Here is a 20,398-nt window from a genome sequence, read left to right on the forward strand (position 1 = left end):
ATAGAATCTATCCATTTAGACATTTATTCTGCCTCCCCTTCCAGTGCCGCAACAACTCGTTCAAAAATTCCAACGAGGACTATTCTCGAAAAACCGCCGAAAGCAAGTGTTATTCGCAAGAATTTTGATTGGCAATCACGCTTCGCATTTCCATTATAACCCCAGCAATGATATATATATATATACATATATTCGAGGGGGTGGAAAAATTCGGGGCTCGAAATCGTTGGAATAGCGAGCCCCTATTAAAAGGACAACGATAGCCGCGGTTACGATGTGGAAAAATATCATCGAAAAATGGGAACGTTCGAAAAAAATCAGAAGAATTCCTTCGATACCCCTGATCGAGACACGATCGAGGAGATAAACGATCGACGTTGTTCTTTTTTTTTCTACCTCATTATTATTCGCGATAATTGGGCCGACGATTCGGGGTGGCGTCGTTTCATGCACGAGCCTCGTGGAGCTCGTTGCATCGCGGAGCAGATATTGCAACTGTCTCGAAAGAGAGATAGAGCTAGACAAACGGCGTGGCAAGGTGGGTGGTGGAGGATATAAGCTCGTTGGTCGGAGACGTAATGGGTTCCGTTCCTGCCCTCTGGCTGAGATAATGAGGAGTGATACTGGGATTATTAAGGAGGCCATCAGCACGCGCCGTTGTGCTGCCGCGTTTCTCTTCAGGCAGAACCAGAATGTGCCATCCTCGAAAATCCAAGTTTTCGCCGCCGTGAAATCGAAAATTTCGGTGGAATATTCCGTGTAACATCGGGCACACGATCAAACGTTTCAACTTGTAATCACGGTTGAATCGGAACGATGAATAGATGGGTTTGGAAAGAACGACTTAGTAACATTTGATGATTCGAATCTTTGGAAGAAGATTCGTGGAAGAAACGTGAGATGTTATACTTTTCTTTGGCTTAAAAATCATTTTAAATATTAATTACGATTTCAATGCTTATAATTTTAAATTGATTTTCAACTATCGATAATGTTTAATCGATTATTTCAAAAATCTGTAATTAATATTAAAATAGAATGTACACGTTCAAGGAATTACTTCCGAGGAAATATTTGGAAAAAACTTTTCCGTGTAAGCTTTATAACTAACGACTTTCCGTTACAATAAGCTGGATGTTTATTTATGCAGATGAATCTGAAAGAAACAAGCAGCCCTATTACGTTAATGAAGGAATATAGAGGGTATACCTTTTTATACTTAAGCAAAAGTGTTGAATTTTACCGATATTGTGCATTGTTGCAATGTTTCGAACTCCCTTTGCAAAGAAGTTGTTCAATATTAACATCTAACCATGGTTGCCGGGATTTCGGAGAAGAAGCCACCCCTATAGAATTTTTTTTTTTTTTTAGCTCGTAGAACAATTTCCTAGGGAGATGGGCTAAAACAGGGTTCTTCCTTAATGTTTTTCGACGCAGACGAAAAACAAACGAAGCATTAAATGGAACGACGAAAACTCGGCTGGATTAAAATCGTGAAAAAAGATAGAAGAATTCTTGATGGTCGTCGAAGAAAACACGGGCAAACGGGGGGGCCTCGTTATTACATCGAAGCTCGAAAGCGAGGCGGAGGTTGTCGATGTGGCAAGTTATGTATAATTTCGTCACGGTTTACGCCGGTATTTATCGAGCCATTTGACGAGTTAACGACCATGCTCGACTTCATTCGCTTCCATAAACGAATATCTCATTGTCTGACATCTTGTAAAATCTTGTGCTGAAGCAACACGATACATATACACCATTGGATATATAGAATCATGCGAAACGGAAATACACTGGAGAAATGTTCTCGTAAAACTTGAAATTATAATTATTGCCATCCTCGGTTATAAAATCCGTAATATACATTACATAGCTTTGTGAAGTACTTGTGTCACTCCGTCCTTTTATGTTAATCCTCCCTTCGAATATTCGATTTGAATACCATCGTCCGCCTTTTAATTTTATTCCCCTCGAAAGAAATTATATACGCAAAAATCTCTCCTTTTTCTCCCCGTTTCTTTTTCTTCGTGCGACTCGTAATTTATAACGAAGGGAGATCGAATATCACGGGGCTTCGAATTCGAAAACAAGATGATAAGTGTTCGAGGGGTCAGCAAATATCACACGCAGAAGTTAAATAAGTGGAAACGATTTGTCACTTTTATGAGCACACTCGAACTGACTAACAACACCATAGGACGCATGGCTTCAAGACGACCACTTTTGTGGAAATCGTTTGTTCTGCGGTTGCAACACCGCAAATAAAAAAAGAAAAAAAAAGAACAAAAAAAGCGCACACATCCCGGCAGTTTTGGCGCGAGGAGGGGGAGAAAAAAAACAAGGATATCCTCGAAAAATTTATTTCAAAGGGACTCGATATTTCGGATAGCTTTGAGCCCCGATAGATACGGTAACGGGATAAAGTGCTACTCCAAACAATTTTATGGGCTGTATTTTTTCTCTCTGAATTTATTGTTTATGGTCATACGTCGCGCATATAATCCGTTAACATCACCCCTCTTCAACCATAAAAATTACAAAAACTAGAAAAAAGAGGTAAAAAAAAAATAAATCTTCTCGATAATAACGTAATGTATAAGAATCTTTATTTGTAAGAATTTTTATAGAATGTTATAAAAAGCATCCATTGCAATCCGACATTCGTTCTCCCTGCAAACAAATTATCACTGCAACTAACATCAGAATTTCTAAACTGTGCAAAATTTCTCTCTCTCTTTCTGCGTCGAATTTCATCTCGAACGAATCTATCTTTACCTCCTTCATCTTTAATCGTCCTCTCTCTCTCTCTCTCTCTCTCTCTCATTTATCGTGGGCGTATCGGCGAGGTTCATACGAGGCGCTGCATTAATCCCCGGGAAAGAACGAATTCGGGAAGGAATCGTTGATAGGAAGGGCGTAATGCACGAATCGATCTTGGAGTCTCGCGCACAGCGTTTTGTGTCCAAAACTACTTTCCTCGAGGCAACGTTTCGACGAGGCTGACAAGTGGATCGTTACGGGCGAACAGCCTTTTAATAATTCATGGATGGAAGGAAGGAAGGAAACAGAGGGAGGATGGAGGGAGGTTGGCGAAACTAACGTAACGAACAAGTTTTCTGATACGTCGAACTTCAATCGCTCGCCACGGTGTTTGAACGCTCTTCAAATCCGCTGCGCCCGTGTTTCGCAGGGGACGAGAACTTTCGCGTGTTTATTCACGACGACGACGACGACGACGACGGTCCTCGCGAAGTCGTCACGTTTTTCCAAAGACATTCTCCGCCCCCTTTTCATCGTCCCCTCGCCGTGTCGTTTCGTGTTGCTTATTTATTTCCCCCCACGCGAGGGTCCCCATTCGACGCGGCAAACGTTTCCTCGTCAAAACAATTTTTCGAGAATACGTTTGGCGCGCTCAAAGTCGCGCCTTTTCCTCCCCCGTCCGTACACGAGACAAAAGACGCGGCAAGACGGCCGTGCTTCTCGCCAAATGGAAATGCCGTTACGAGGCTTCCGTGGGTGTGCGTGTGCAGGCGAAATTCGCGAATGCACGCTACGTGGTGGTTGCGCCAGAAGGGGAGAAGATGGAAGGGTAGACGCGTCGGTTTACTTAGCATTTTGCCTCGCGTCGGAGGGAAGAAAGGAGCTATTGTTGGTGCTATAGTTTTAGACGTTGTACATAGGAGCTTATCTCGTGTTTACTTTTGAAACGTATCGAGCGGGATAATGGAGTTATCGTGTTGATTATTTTCGTTTATAATCTTTTCTTTTCTTTTCTTTTTTTTTTTTTTTTTATTTGCGACGGACGATGATAATTCTCTTTGACTATCGACGAGCTAAGAGGCGTGAGTTAAGAAGCTTAAGAAGTTACACAATCGAGTAACTTTGAAAATGTTCGAGCAGAATTCAAACACGTAATATTTCACGTACACGTTTATATTAAAGGAGGAAATTTAACTTAAAAGGGAGGAATATTTATCTTTGATCTCGCGTTTACAGAAACAATAAAGAATGCAATTAAACGTTATCCCCTTGTCATTTTCACCAAGGGAAAACACTGTTTTGGTATCGGTGATGGTATATAAATAGCTCTTGCAAGGTGTCTTTCGCTTTGAACAATTCCTCCTTGTTTACTTCACGGCGAGTAATTCGCAATTACTGAATGAAACGCCTCGGTCCCGCCTAGTCGCTCTTAAAATGTTTCATCATTATTAAGAGGTTCCTTGATCAAGAAATTCCAACGAGACTTTGCGAAGACAATTTACGAGAGAATATCTCGTTCTATAATAATAATAATAATAATAATAATAATAATCTCTCCCGAACGCCCCTCTCTGGAACGATTGAAGCTTTTGTCAAATGCGAACACGCCCTCACTCGAGAATTTACTTTTCTCAATTTTGCGCGCCAAGTATTTACCGTGTTAATAGCTCGTTTTATGCATTAGCATAAATCGTCGTTCTTTTGCAACAACGAAGGCGCAAAAATATTCGAGCGGTCAGTTACAGTTAGCGTTAGCATCCCCTGAATATTTCAAGTGCTCCTCCCCCCTCCGTTGGCGAGAAATGGCGAGAGAACACGTCACGCGAGATTGTTGAATTATTAATAAATACGAAAGAAATAGAAATTTCCTTTCATCAAATTGACGTTTAATCTCATCATTGATTCACCATCTCCACCCGAGAGAATTCCGCGTAGGAGAGGATAATTTAACGATTCTCTCTTCGCAATACTTGTGCCTCGTAGAATTGAAAACGAGAAAAGATCAGAGATACGTTCAACGAGGAATCAATTACAGGGAAGATTCAATTTTTGATTCTTAAAAAAATCTTTAAAAACCTTCGAAATTTTCTTATATTCTGTTTAAAGATACGCTTTTTTTCTATATTTTCCAGATATTAAGAAAAAATCATCCAGAAATTAAAAAAGAGAGAGAGAGAAAGAGAGAGATGATTTCGTAAAATATCGCTAAATATCGCCAAAACGGTAAATTAAACAGGCAGGAAAAAGGTGTAATATAACGTGAAACTGGGTGGATATTATTCGTGCCATTATTTAACCCGAAAACAGATTTGCAAATACGCGACTCGTAGCGGTCAATGAATAATTGATGCACTTTAAACGAGCCGGGAACCTGGTCGCGATTTCCCTCCCCCAAAAACAGCGTATCGGGTTCCTGTTACGCGGTGCAATCACAGGATGCGGAAGCTCATTATTACCCGATATTTCGACACACCGACGCGCCAGATGAAACGACACTGCGCCATTTTCCCTCCTCCACGGCCGCCGATAATCGGTCGGAATTCGAATACGCTCGACATTCGCGTAATCGTTTTCGACTACTTCTGCAAAACCGGCAGTGTCCCCGAACAAACTCTCTCTCTCTTTCTTTCTCTCTCTCTCTGGAGCCGATATTTTCCATCCCGCTGTTTCGATAGAATTGATTTGCGGCCGCGGGACAAAAGTCATTTCCGCGGATATTTTCATATTTTACGTTCCATTCATACGCTCATTGACACGAAGGATATTTTCAATTTTAAAAAACGGACGGATTTTCAATATAAATACGCGTATTTTTTTATTCGCAATGGAAGGGCAATATTTGCCAGAATAATTTTTTTATTCCCTTTTTTACAGATCACGCGACAGATATTTCCGTGGCTCATTTATAATCGATCGTTGATTATTATTTAGAACGAATCGATCGATTTTTTTTTCGCAGTATACTGCATATAACTTGGTATAAGTTCGTAATGTGCAAAGTTCGTGAAATGATCGAAGAATATCGATCAAACGATATATTGTACAGGTTTCTCGAAATAACGCAGAGACCAAAGTTTTTCCCGCTCGAAAAAAAGAATATCGACATTTCTACTATGTAGAATTTGTAACAATTCTCTTCAATCCGATTTAGAAATTCACATACGTGTTTCCCCTATCGAATTTTCACGAATTTTTCTACATCGTATATTCCTTAAAAAGAAACTCTTTCACACATCTTCAACCACTCGTTATCATTCCTCCAAACTCGAAGAAAGCACGAGTCGAAACATAATGAAATCTCCATCTATCGTCTGTAAAATCGGCATTAAAAAAAAAAAAATAATAAACCGCCTTCGTTCCAAGGATCGAAATCTCGAGTTCAGGATAATAGGAAATCCAGGCTAGGCCGCGTTATTAAGGGAGCGAGTTTCCACGCGGGAACTATTTCCAAGAGAGCGGGCAAGAATCCTCTTCTTGGTTTGTCTTCCTTCCTCCTTCTCCTTCTCTCTCTCACTCTGCCCCCCGTTTCCAAGCTACTGAGTCCCGATCGATCGGATCGGCGAAAGAAACCGGCGAAATCGACGAATCATTAAAGTCGAATTCCTCCGGAATTCGTCTCGAGAAAGTAGAGAGGATTCCACGGGTGACGACGGTTCGAGATTCGGAGCATATTTAACGGGGTGGAACGAGGGGAAGGGAGAGGTGGGGGAGCGCCGTTGGCCAGCAATTGCCGTCAACTTTGAAGTCTCAGGCATCCGGCTTCCGGTCGGACGTCCGTGCTCGACTTATCGTCCCCTTCCTTTTCTGCAATCCCTATGAAAATCGTCCAACTTATCGGGATCGATAATTCATTTTCGGATTGAAATTTTCTTACTTCTCTGGAGAGGGGAGAGGGGAGGGGAAGGGGAAATGGGATTTATGGGGAAATCGTCGAGACTGGAAATGGAATGGCCTCGCGGAGGCCGTTCTATATTCCAAGGATACACGTGGATGGTATTATTTCTCGATATAAGTAGCCGTATTAATTTCGCTGGCAGATTCAAGATGAAAGGTTATTTTTCATCGTCATTTCCTTCGGATTATGCGACATCGAGATGTATTCGACGTATTCGATTCATTTGTGCCATTTCTTTTTCTTTTTTTCCTTTTCAATTCGATAACTATGCGTATTATAAAAGAAAGATAAGCGAAATATCGAACGAACAACCAATAAATTCCAGTAAATTCAAACAAACGTGGAAGCTGGATGTTAATCGCGAGATCGTCTTGGACAATTTGAGATGGCCGCAGGGACGTCTGTCTCCTTAATCTTTACAAATGATGTACCGTACATGGACCGCTAACTCTGCCCGTTCCCCCGCATCCATCAAAATCACGCAAGCCCCGGATCCATTTCTCGTTTCCCCGCGGAATACCTGGCTGCCTTCCTCCATCCGTGTGCGTATATCAACTAAGATTATTCCTCTCGCTGTTCCCCATTATTACATTCCTCAGGCCGAAATTTTCAACGACTCCCGTTCCGTTCGTAACACGTTCGTTCCATCACGTTTCTATCCCTCTACTCCCTTCCTCCCTTTCCTGGCCACGAGGGACCGAGGTTATCCTCCAGCGTTTCTCCAGGGACCGGCCATGCGCTTCCCAACGAAGGAAACCAGGGGCCAATTTCAATTCTCGACGAGCATTCTCTATATTACGCTGCAACGTTTAATATTCGACTCGGCGGAAAAGCGGATCGGTGGTTCCGATCGTAGACTTGGAAGATCAATCGAGACCCGATTTTGACTCACCGACGATGACTCACTTTCCTCCCCGCGTTCTCGACAGAAGAGGAGCGAACCAACCACCGAAGAAGAAAAAGAAGAAGAAGAAGAAGAAGAGGTTGGAATTCCTGCCGCGTTCCAGCACGCGTTGTAAGTTTGCAATTCCGCGCAAATATGGACAACCCCGTCAGCCTTCCCGGAGGCGTCAGCAACTGTGGGGTTTCTAGCAAGGCTCGTTTCAAGGATATCTGGTATGCACCATAGCGAACGGACATAATGCAGGTTCGGTCCGCACATAATGGCAATAGTTGGCTCCGATCCCAGAGGCCCATCCCACTCTCAACCTCTCCTACCCGCCGACGTCGCCGCCATCTCTATCCGCCTCGTTGCCTCGAGCCTCCTTCCTCCTCGAGTCTCTGCCCTTCACCCCGATCCTGCTACGTGCAACGACACGACACGGACCGCAACGAGCCATCTCTCTCGCTTTCTAACCAAATTCCCGGATTCGATCGATCCGGTTACGTTTGCTGCTGGATTCTGGACTGTATCGTACTCCGAATAATGCGAATACGGCGAGGATAAATCTCTGTTGCTTCTCTTCTCCCCGAAATCGATCGAACCGACGCGCTGAGATCGGCCGAACGCGATTCGGCATACTTCCAAATCAGGATGAATTTCCGGGTGTAACATCCGCTAGAAAAGTTTTTGGTCAGGTTGGATTGGAAATGTTGAACGAGAGCGAGGAATTGAATTGACAATGAGAACGGCGAGATGGACGAGCCTCTTTTAGCTTCGTCGTGGAGCGAGTGGATTTTTGATTAATTTGTTTGGTAAAATCGTAGAGGAATTTAATATCGGTCGATGGTTGGATGGAATTGGAAGATATTCGATATTGAGATATTTTGAGGATTGGTTGATTTATCGTTGCTTCTCCTCCCTTCGAATTTTCATTATTTTTCTTTTTAAATATACGCGTGATATTGGATTCGTTTAACTGGTTAAGAGAGATTGTGTTTATTTTATATGGATTGTTCGGGATTTGTTGAATTTCGGTTTGGCGACTCAGATGAATTGTATGCTTCGAAAGATTACTCCACAATCGTGGAGGAACGAGATAAATCAGAATTATTTTGACCAGATTTACTACATGGATTTATTCTACGAGATATATTAGTCAATGTTCTAATGCAAATATTTTACAGGAATCGAGAGCTATTTTTCTAGTATTCGAAAAGTTAATTCTAAATTATTACTTCTAAATATATATACTCAAATATACTCAAAATGAATCCAAACAATTTGATTAATTTTAAACAAACTTCTCGAACATCCAAAATATATCACCAATTTATATTTATCAATATTTTCGCGTAAAAATATATTTAATCGTATTAACCTATTCTTAAATCAAGATTCTGTTTCCTCTTTCCATTTTATTCCTAAAATATAATTTATACGCTCAAAATGAATCCAAACAATTTGATTAATTCGAACAACACCTTTGAGAACGATCCTTCGATCGAAGATCCAAAAGATATCAATTTATATTTACCAAACGCTCTATCGATATTTATTCCCAGCTTCGCTTTTAAAAATCTATTTAATCTCGACGAATGGTCGTTGGTAGTGGTAAAGCGCATTAAACAATCGTAAAGTTTGCCGTTCTGTTTCCACCGTAATTAATCGTGATAATCCAAGGAGCGTAAAATGCAAACTGAACGAGAAACTAATTAGAGTCCGGCGGGACAACAATTTTTACCGAGTTGGATACGATTTCACGGGCGACCGAGTGAAAACACGAAACGAAGTTACGTTATACGGAAAATAACGGTAAATCCCGTCGCATCGACGAAGCCTCGAAAAATAACATCGGGCGGAGGGGAGGGGAGGGCTTTATGAATAAAATATCCAGCCGCGAAAATTTTTCCACGGGGAAAAAGGGGGGAAAAAATGTTGGCGAACTTCGTTAACTTATCGTTCATCCTCCTCGTCGTCGTGTGGAGGGTCGCTACTTTCGTTTTTTTTCCCTTTTTTCTTCTTTTTTTTTTTCTTTTCGAAAGGATCATCGTTAGCGTGGAGCCAAATGGGAACGCGAGATACATTGTAATTTAGGGAAGTACCGTTTTACAGTTACGAATAAGGGGGATGATAGATTTAAGTCTATGGAATGGGAGATTGCGCTCGCAATCGCGTCCTCTTCACCTGTCACCCCTTTCCTGTGAAATTTAACACTGGTGGAAGCTTAGAATGGTTCGAAAGTTCGCGCGTGTCTTCGAATAGCAATTTGCTACCGTCTCTGAATAATTGAAATTCTTATCGGGTCAAGGGATTATATTATGATTCTGTATTTTCGTACACGAAGTGTAACGTACGAAATTAAATTTCTTCTTCTCGTTATATAAATCTTGTTCTACGTTTCGGAGAAAAAAGACTTATCGTGCTAAAAGGAATTTATTTTTCATCCTTCACCCTCAAATCAATAGATTGGAACTAAAAGGTAACAATTCGTATATCGTTAAATAATAAGTAATATTTGAAAAGAAAGTCATTTTACAATAGAGATCTCGCGAGAGGAAATGAACCTGTTAAATCTGTCCAAATCCGTGCCCCCCTCAAAAAAAGACGAATAATTCACTTCTCTCGTCATCATTCCACAATTAAATCCTCGCCGAGATAATAAAATAAAAACGTTCCACCTAAATTATCCAAAGAATCAACTTTAAACTCAGCCCTGGCCATCGATCGCCATCGATCGCCATCCTCCACGCGTCGTTCCAACTGATTTACTTACTTAGCGATTCATAGGCGAACCCAACGCTGGGTTTCGATTGATATATGCGAGCCGTTGCATCGACACAAGCCCCGTTTTCAACCAAGAGCGCGAATTTTTGCCCCGAGTGCATTAGGAACGCGATTTATTTCGGCGCACAGCTTCGTGAAAATCGGCAACGTTCGTGAATGCAGGTCGAAAACAATTGAATATACGATTGCACGATTCTCCTCGCCAGATTCTTTATCGGTTTTAATGGCTTTGATTCCTCGATTTCGTTCCCGAATAATTTTTGGAGAGATTTAAGGGTTTTCAGGGGAGGAGGAGAAGTAAATGGGGAGATTTGAAGATAGGTGTGTCCTTGTTGCTGGATCGAGGATTTTACTAGTTGTCGTATTTGTCATTTGATTTGATACGTAATCTTTGGATAGTGATAGAGCGCGGATTTTTATGCTAGTCACGTGGTTATGATAGATATATCGCCTTGTTTTCACGGCATACGTGCGAGCATCGTAAAGATGCATTCTGCTCGTTTCGTCGCATGGAAGTATGAATCCAATTTTATACCAGCCATCATTTCGTGATGAGTTTTTCGACGCGATGAGAATTTTTAATCTTTCGTTTGTTAAAACTTCACTTTAAGTAGAATTATTATTGTTGAATCCGTTGAAACATTTCGAGGATAACATTTCGTGGTTGAAGAAGAAACGATTTTCAAAACGTGTCGACGTCACGCGTATCGATCGAGATGTTTTCCACTTTCCTTGGAAAGTGCCGATCGCAGCGTTCCACTAAACGTGCAAACCCGTTATCGAAGCTATTTTCACAAATATTTATCGCTGGCTGAACCGGGGATCGATACATCGCCGATATGACAGCGGATACTGTGAATACGGCGTATTTGAAAAACGTCACGTATTCGTGTCTACGGGACAATTTCAATCGGGACGATGAAGCATCATTGAATGGTAATAACGCGAGTGGGGGAGGAGGAAAGACACAAAGTGTGAAATTTAGGTGAAGGATGAAAATCGTTGAAAAACGTATCGATAATATCGGAAGAAAAAGGAGTGCAATTGTAATGGAAATTGAGATTTATTTGAGAAAAAATAAAAGAGAGAGAGAGAGAGATTTTAGTTTTATAATAGTAGAATCGCTCGATGAATCTTTAAGGCGAGATTTCATTAATATATATTTGTATCATAATATATTTAATTAAGGATATTAAATTTAATTAAATAGATATCCGCGTTAAAACGATTGTTTGCCTCTAAATGGAAGAAAAATTTAATAAAAACGTTACTCGTTCATTTTCAATGAAAGAGAATCGGGAATGAAGAAGAATGTATAACGTTTATTCAAAAAGAGATATCACAGATCTCTTTCTTTTCCCTATTTATTCTCAATCTTTCTATCTCCCTTTTTAAATAATACGTATCTATTCACGCAGCGTGGGCATACGTAGATACTGAAAAATTCTGATAAGTCGCGCGCGTTCGATTGTTTGATTGAAAAACAATTCCACCGCAATGTATTTTCTAGCAGAAATTTTTCCCGAGGCGAGCTCGCGTGTAACGTCATGTTTACAATATTATAACGCCTGCTAGCTGGCCATTCTTTACAACCCTCGTGTTTTTCGATATGTATTTTCAAATTTTATTAATTAAAAAAAAAAAAGAAAGAGAGAATCCGTTATAACAAAATGACAAAGATCAACATCGTCACTCGTTATAACGTTAAAAAGATCCATAACAGATCCATCATTATCCAATCCAATATTTCGAAATATCAACGATTCATCTGAGACCACAAAAATGAAAGGAAACACGGTTCAACGACGTCTACGAAATACCAACGAATGGAAGGTAGCTCGTAAAAATGTGCATTTCCACGAGTCCAAATTGCCCGTGTGTATGGCAAGCACAATGAACATCTCGGAATCCTTGGACTCGTCAGACTCTATTCTCACGATGGGAACCGTTGATGCTCGGTTTACCTCTTCACGGGGATAAATTCAGAGAGACGGCTGCTCGTATCGACGATCCACGTTCCAGTGACAAAGCCCGGCTCGCTTTATTTATAAGTATCTCGAAACGATTCGTAGACGTTTAATATCACACGATGGAATTTTTCTCCACTTTTCTCTCAACCTGCTCGCTCCTTTCTCTTTTCTCTTAGGAATCTTACCACCTTATCGTGACACCGCTTCGACCAACTTTCCAGAGGATCGTGGAAGATTATTGTTCCGCCAGATCAGTGATCTGGTGGACCCTGTAATCTCGAGAAGTTCGCGTTATTTTTTTCTTTTTTGCAGCTGCACGGTTCGCTTGCCCTCTCGCTCAGAGATTGCGAGAACGATTGGAAAAATATTTGTCTTTTTATTGGCGATGCTTCTATGCTCTTCAACCGGCGCTTCGTTAACCTGTTTCGTTTAATTGCACTGCCGCCGGTATGAATTTTAATGGGTCTACCGTTGTTGTATTTCCAATTCGAAGCAGCTGGTAAATTGATTTCATTGCCAATTTCTCATAGATCGTGTTAGGTGTTTTATTATTATTTTTTTTTTTTTTTTGGAGTTTTGTTGGACCTATTAGAAAGAGGATTTTTATATTTGAAGAGAGTTCGAAATCGGTTGAACAATTCTCTGAAAACACTTTGGAAATTTCGATTGAAAAACTAATCGAGCTGAACTATTGGAATGATTGCTTAATTGTTTTCTCCGATCGAAAGTTCAAATAATAAAGTAATTCCCGAATGATCGGCAAATGATTTTGTTCCAGTAAGTTTTCCTTTCTAACGAACAAAGATTGAACCAGGAAAGAATAATTTATAAACAAAGACGATTCAACGAGTAAATTTTAACATTTCTCGCGAAAGTTGTGATCGTCCAAAACGATTCCGTCATTTTCTAGATTTAATACCGTGATTTTAACGTTGAACTTTGTAATCTAGTTTCAACGGTAAGCCGTGTCCCAAGTAAAAGATTTCTGCGGAGATTACGGTAGGGGAGGATCGAAATCGGATTTCTGGTTCCACTGATGTTCGGCATTGAGCCAAAGCCGATTATGATAACTTGTCCGTGTCATCTTGGACAGTTATAAGGGTTCCGCCTCTGCAATAGTTGTTTCTCGCGACTAATGGTGATAATTGGCGCGGGTCGTGCGCCTCGAGGCGATTAATCAAAAGTGCTGTGACTTCGATATTGAAAGCTCGTTTGTCCACCGTTACCAATCGATGACACGATTTTAATTACGGCACGCGGCACCCGAGATGAAACAGAGTGATGCTTAACGAGAATTGTCCTCCGTCCTCCGTGATCGTGATTTATTACAAAGTTTTCTTCAGTTTGCATAACGTAAACACTCTTTAAATACTCTTAAAGTTCCCTCTTTCTCTCTCTCTTAAAACAATTAAACAACAGAGTTTAAATGTTGTTTAAAACTCTTTCGGACTTTCTTTCGTGAAAGTCTGACGGATTTCTTTTAATTGAGTAATTAGAAGCGTGAGATTAAATATTCATTCGCATAATTATTATAATAAAATTAATCTTAATACAACCTTCCTTTCCTCGATCGATTTCATCGCTGAGACGCGGTACAATTTTTCAGAAATGCATCGATAATTAGAATTAATTTTTCTAAACGTTCGAAATGACGGAGCGACCAATCAATCTTTATCAAACGAGTTTCCTCTCGCAAGCGAACAAACATCGTTCTTTAAAGTCCTCAAAGAAGCCGCTGAACAACGAGATGAACGCTTGGAAGTTTCCATTGCAGAAATATGCCGGAAATTGGCGCCAATTAATTTTCACCGATGCTCCGATGAATCTCTCTAACCTCTCAGGATTCGCGTGGACTAATCTCCTTGATCGAGCAGATGCTCGAGGGCAAAATTATATCGAAGGAGAGGAGGCGAGCGGGGTAAAATTAACCCCAAGGATTGGCAATATTTCCGATCAACCTCTCTGATCCATCCCTCACGATACGACAATGGATCGCGGGAAATTCTATTACGCGATCGGCGAGACAGTGATCAACGAGGTCGCCGTCGAAGAAAGACTTCGGCGAAAGTTTTTCGAATGGAAGTCGCCCCTTTTCTGCATCGTAGATTAATATGGAACGATCGATAGAGATTAATGGAAGGAATAAAGAGAAACTTTGGATCCCGGAACGAATTTCTGATACAGCGAAAATGGATCCATAAGTAATTGTAAAAATTAGCACTGAATTTTTTGAAGTAACTCCATCTGAACGGTTTCTGAAGGATACCGAAAAAATCAGTATCAGCGATTCCTCCGATGCAAATTTAAATTGTTTATAATGTAATAAATAATTCTCGAGGGGCGTTTTTACATATAAATTTCCAGAATTAATTTTAAATTGACGTTTGAAAAGTGTATTACAATTTCAATTACCCTAGAAATGGAGGAAATATTGGATAGTTTGCGACCTCCGACCGAAAAGCAAGGACTAGCCACTCCATCAAAGCACCCTCTCAAAGATCCCTCCTCCACCCTTTCGAGGCCACGATCCCTCGATTATTATTCGAACGACACCCGAAATATCCTACCTTCTCAACACTCCTTCCCCCTACACAATTCCCATCCCATAGAGATACTTCCACTTTCCACCCTTTCTCCCACAATTCCCCTTCGAGTTGACAACGCATTCATCATCCTCGGCCTCGGGAAAATGACGAAAGAATGAAGCGGGAGAATGAAGCGACGGGCAATTCCGATAATTCCAACGCTCGAACTCGGATCCACTAAATCATTAGGAACAAAGCGAAACACGGGAGCTAGCTGGCCGCGCTTACCCACCGATTCGCTTTGGCAAGGGCATTTATCACTCAACGTCCGGCGTATCGCATGAGTTTCGAAACGTTGTCCGTTTCACGACCGCCCAACGAGTAAAATAGTTGGCCAGCTTCGATCCTTCCTTCCCGCCACCCCTCTCGCCACGTTGCCGCGCGTATCATCGCGTACGCTCGCGCGTGCGACGCGTCCACCCCTCCTCTCCCCGGTTATTATTATACATATTTATGCCGGCCGGATAGGGGCAAGTGCGAAGCCAATTAAAGTGCAAATGTATGGAGATGCGGATGGAATTGCAAGTAGCACAGTGACCGGGAAATCGTAATAAAAGCGAAACGCGGACTAATCGACGGCACCTTCACGAGAGAGGGAGTGGTCGAGGGAAGAAAGATGAGCGCAAGTAGAATGATTAGTGATAGATTCGAGGGGGATGCGATTCAAGCAGAAACGAGAATTTTGTCGGATGAAGGGGGAGATAGGGGTAATTTCGGATTCTTTCACGGCCTTGGATGGGAATCTTTGATGGAATAATTTTATATATTTTCCATCCATATCCTTGGATCCTTGAATCTTTTATTATTAGTTTCGTTCGGGAAGAGTTAGACGTTGAAACGAAACGGAACGGTTTACGAGTGGTGGATGATCGTCGTGGTGGATGATCGATGCGTACATCGTCGATTGGTCAAATTTTTGGAGATTTTGGAGCGCCAAGGCAAATAAATCCGGTGCATGCCGGTGCATATACGCGACCTGTACGAACGTATATATCCGAGCACGGAGGAGTGGACGGGCAAACAGGGAAATGGGATCGTGACAAATCGAATCATCATCAATATCGGAGGAACGAGTAAACAGCGCGACCAATGTTTCTCGGGCATCGAAGTTGATAAATTAATAACGACGAACAATATAGCGGTAGCTGTAGAGGGGAGGGATCGAGGATCGAAGTAGAAAAAAATGTTCGCCAGGCCGAAACCGGAGAACGTGAAAAATGCAGAGCGCCGCGCGTGTATCAACGGCCAGCCCAATAAATTTCTCCCGTTCGTCGAACTCTCTGTGTTTTGCGCAAATTTCGTGGAACCGCGAGCCTAGTTCTGCCCAGAAATTCGACGATTTAAGTCGAAACGGAACAAAACCCTACCCTCCCCCATTCCCATATAAAATATCGGCCCAGGCGGACGAGAACTCGCGATTTTTCTCGGCCGCCAGGATATCAATCCCTGATTGTTCACCGGCGAAATTTATCGCGTTTTAAATTTCCGTTTGACCGCTCGTTACTTGCCTGCAATCGTTCTTCATCAAGGGGACAATGCTATCGGTCGGACGTACGTGAAAATGGGAACAACGATTCGAACGAACCTCGTTCGAACGGTTCTCTAATATCGCTGATAACGAACGACCTCTCTAAGCACCATCCTCTCTCTCTTTCTCTCTCTCTGGCTTTCTCCGCCACATTTATCTCTTAACTACGATCAGCCATTTCGTCTATTAGCGGACTAATGCGTTTGGCTCTCGAGCAGGAGAGCAGCTGCGCGTAAGAGCCGGGTTCGCGCTCGGGTTTAAACGAAAATTATTAGACACTTGCGAAGGGGTGACCACAGCCGTGGTCGTCGACAGTATCTGCCGCCATTACGCGACAACCGCCACGTTGGATCGGGATATCACTCGAGGAGAGCTTCTTCGTCTGAAATTGACCAAGGGTTAGGTCCGGAATTTAACGCCGCCCATGCTGATAAGTGGATCTTTTTGCGCATCATCCTAGTAGAAGATGGTAATTCGTCTCGAGAGGTGTTTTTGGATTTTATACGTTGGAAAGGAGGACTCGGTTAGATCTGGTGAAATAAGAGAGGCGAGAGGATTTATAGGATCTGAATTGCAGTGGGTTCGGTCGTTAAGAGGGAGATGGATTGTGAGAAAGTGGAGTATCTTGAGAGGCGCGGGTGTACGAGTGGTAGTAAGATACTCGGCCGTTGCACCGAGTGAATAACGCTTTTTGTTTTTAAATTTTTTTAGATCGATGTTGGTTTATCCGTGGAATCTAGAAAAGTCGCGGGGAAAGAAACGATAAAGGCTTCCCTAAGTGCAATTCATAAGGCAAAGAATAAACGTTAAGTAGAACGGATGCGATCCTAAATTGAAAATCACGGATTTGGAACGTCGGTTAGGACAAGCGAAGGCAACAAATCTTCTTTTACCTGAAAGAAAACGCGAATGCTCGCGTAAAAAGTGGCGGCCGGTGTAAGCCGGTGTAACCGTGGCGGTGTGCGTTCCTCGTTCCGTGATTCATGCGTCTCGCGATGTAGGTTGCCGTGAGAGCGCCATGGGGTTACGAACGGACCTTAATGGTCTCCGGCTAAGCAGAAAAGGAAGAAAGGTTCACGAGGGCAAAAATTCTACCGAGGAAAGATTCGAGGGAGTAAAGTATAGCAGCAGCTATATACATAGTTGGCTCTTTGTTTGCACTAGATTTTCCTTAATTCTCCTCTTTCTTCCATCCAACCTGCTCACTTCTGACAAAACTTCTTCTTTGCTCTCCCCCCCCTCCTTTTCTATTCACTTTCTTCCTTTTTCTTTTCTTCTTCTTTTTTTTAAAGCACATCATTTGGACGCGCTTCAAAATTAAAATCTCCCTTCCCGATCGATTTGGTAAATTCCACTTTTCCTTTACTCCCTTTTTCATCTCTGATGTAAAATAAATGTTGCTCCTTTTTCCATTCAACCCATTTCTTTCCTTTTTTGTTTTTTTTTTAAAGAATCACTAGAGATCTTGGACTTGTTTCAAATCAAGTAAAATCTTTTCAACCGATTCGATATAATAAATTCATTCTTTCCTTCTTTTCAATCTGTCCACTTCGAACAATAAATTATTATATCGCCCCTTCCCTCCTCTTCTTCTTTTCAAAAGAATCACATCACCAAACCAACTAAAATCTTTCCAGGGCAGGTTCGCTATCCACGTTAAACAAACCCGCGTAATCGAGCTTGAATCGATGGATTAAGAATCCAATTGGAGCTGTCCGACCCGCTTCCACCCCCATCCCTTCCTCCTTCCTCCGATTTCACCGTGAAATCCCTCGAAATCCGTATCCTACCCACCTTCGTAGCACATTCACGCTCCTGAAACGTTCGTCTACACGGGTGTCTTTTTTTTCTTTCTTTCTTTTTTTTTTTTTTCCCCTGAAACACACATTTCCAGAGGCGGTTCCACTGGTTGGCGGTGATGGTGGTGGTGGCGGCAATAAACTTTGCTTTATTTTTACTACCCCTCTGGCCAAGTACCGCCCCGTATTTCCTTGGGATATTGACATATCGGGGGTGGCTAGGCTTCTCCTCTTAACGCCCTTTTTACACTGCCATGGAATTTATGTCTTCTTCCTCCGCGTTTCCTTTCCACCACCACCGATCCACACCGCTTCCACCCTTCTTTTCCCACTTTTGCCCCGATCTACATCTCAGGCAAGCTTCTCTCTCTCTCCTTTTCGCTCGTTCTTTCGTCTTTTTTGGATTACTTATAAGTCAGAATTTTTTCTGTCTTTCTTCGTGTTCTCGGATTGGCTTCTTACTGCCTCTCTTTCGATCCTCCTCTCCATGATTTCCTCCACGATGGGGAGAAAGACAATCAATCGTATCCCCGTGTTTGCAAAAATTCAACGTCTATCAGACGTCGTAATAAACTGACACATTTTTCTCTTGACTAATCACGATCCGTTGATCGAACAAGAGAATTTTGATCATGGATATATACATCATGAATGAAAATGAATGGGAAAAGAAGATACATTCACGTTATGATGGAAAGTTAATTGCGTAAGTGGGAGATACGGATTAATTTTAATTGTAAAATTATAAAATTTTTTTACAATAAAACCTGTTTCCTTAAAATGTTATTTTCTCTTTCAATCTAGGAAAAGAAAAAAAAAGAAGTCAATAAAATATAATCCAAAAATATATCCAAATTTCAACTTCGAAAACCAACTTAAACTCGCGTTGGTTTCGTAAAAGCAAGAGCTCGGTCACCTCGATGGAACGACAGTTTATTAATTGTCACGAGGTCGAGGGTCTCCGTGGAAAGTGCAATAAAACCGAAAAAAAGGGGAAAGGTTGGAGCAAAAACAATGAGCAATCGCTCGTCCAGGGGCTTATATTCTTCGTGGTGCTCCGTTTTTCGCCGCTTTTGTATTTATCGGCGTCACGGGACACAACGGCGTAAGAGCGACTCGAACGAACGAAAAAAAAAAAAAAGAGAGAGAAAGGGAGAGGATCGAAGCGAGAGAGGAGAGTCGTGGAGGGAGGGGAGGAGACAGCGGTCACGGGGTGGACACGGACGATGGGGGAAAAACGTAATACCACGGATCGGAATGTTGGACAGGAAACGGATCGAATGGACGAAACAAAGGTCGCTATGGCAAAATCGTTTGAACTGCGATTGCAATCGGGGAGAAGAACGTGGAAACCAGCCGCATACCGTCATTTCACAGAGAAGAATTACATTTTCTAGACAAGGGAACCGTGGTACGTTGGGTCAATACACAGGGAACCACAGTGAAATAAATAGATTCCGTGGTAATCATCGGACGCCACAGGTGCGTTTGCACGGAAGTCGAGTTTGAAGCAACGTGATTTTACGTGTGCTCGAAATTGGGTTCGAATAGGATCGAATAGATTAATGAATCGGTTTCGGAGAAACATTTTTCCATTTATAACAATTTTGTATCTATCGATATAATTATTGGAAATGTATCAAACGGATTTCATCGGTGATTCAATTTTTGTTTACGATAACGTTAAAGTTATATGGAATAGTATAATAAAATATAATACTATAGTTTCATATATTTATAATATCCCGTTTAACAGTCCAAAACGAGGAAATTAAACTTCTTTACTATTATCCTTATTAGGATTATTATTAAAAGATTTCTTATTTTCTATACTTGGAAACTTACAATTAAATAAAATTAAATCAACTTAAATGTATACGACGTTTCTAGTAAAAATATATCCTTTTATTCCTGATATTTACATTACTTTAATTTATAATTTAATAATCTCGGTTTCACGTAAAAAAATACCGTGAAATTCGAATACTTCTCGTCCGAAAAGAATTGAAAGAACTTTAAATGTATCCGAATAAATGAAAAGAAACTAGATAGGAAATTTTAACTAGGGATGATTCTCGGTAGGAAAACGAAAGCTCGTTTAAAATGTGAGCATTTGCCGTTTCTTAATTGCGTGCCATCTGCGAAAAGACGTAGCTACGCGAAAAAAAGACCGTTTCTCTAATCCTTTCTC

At 41.5% G+C, this 20,398-nt stretch overlaps 1 protein-coding gene across 13 annotated transcripts in view; it reads left to right on the top strand.

Annotated features, from left to right (window-relative positions):
- The window catches only part of LOC107996637 (uncharacterized), a 300,698-nt gene that overhangs the window by 139,453 nt on the left and 140,847 nt on the right, over window positions 1–20,398 (top strand). The gene's annotated exons all lie outside the window — the stretch shown is intronic.

The sequence above is a fragment of the Apis cerana genome, linkage group LG2 (assembly GCF_029169275.1).
Source record: "Apis cerana isolate GH-2021 linkage group LG2, AcerK_1.0, whole genome shotgun sequence".
Taxonomy (NCBI): domain Eukaryota; kingdom Metazoa; phylum Arthropoda; class Insecta; order Hymenoptera; family Apidae; genus Apis; species Apis cerana.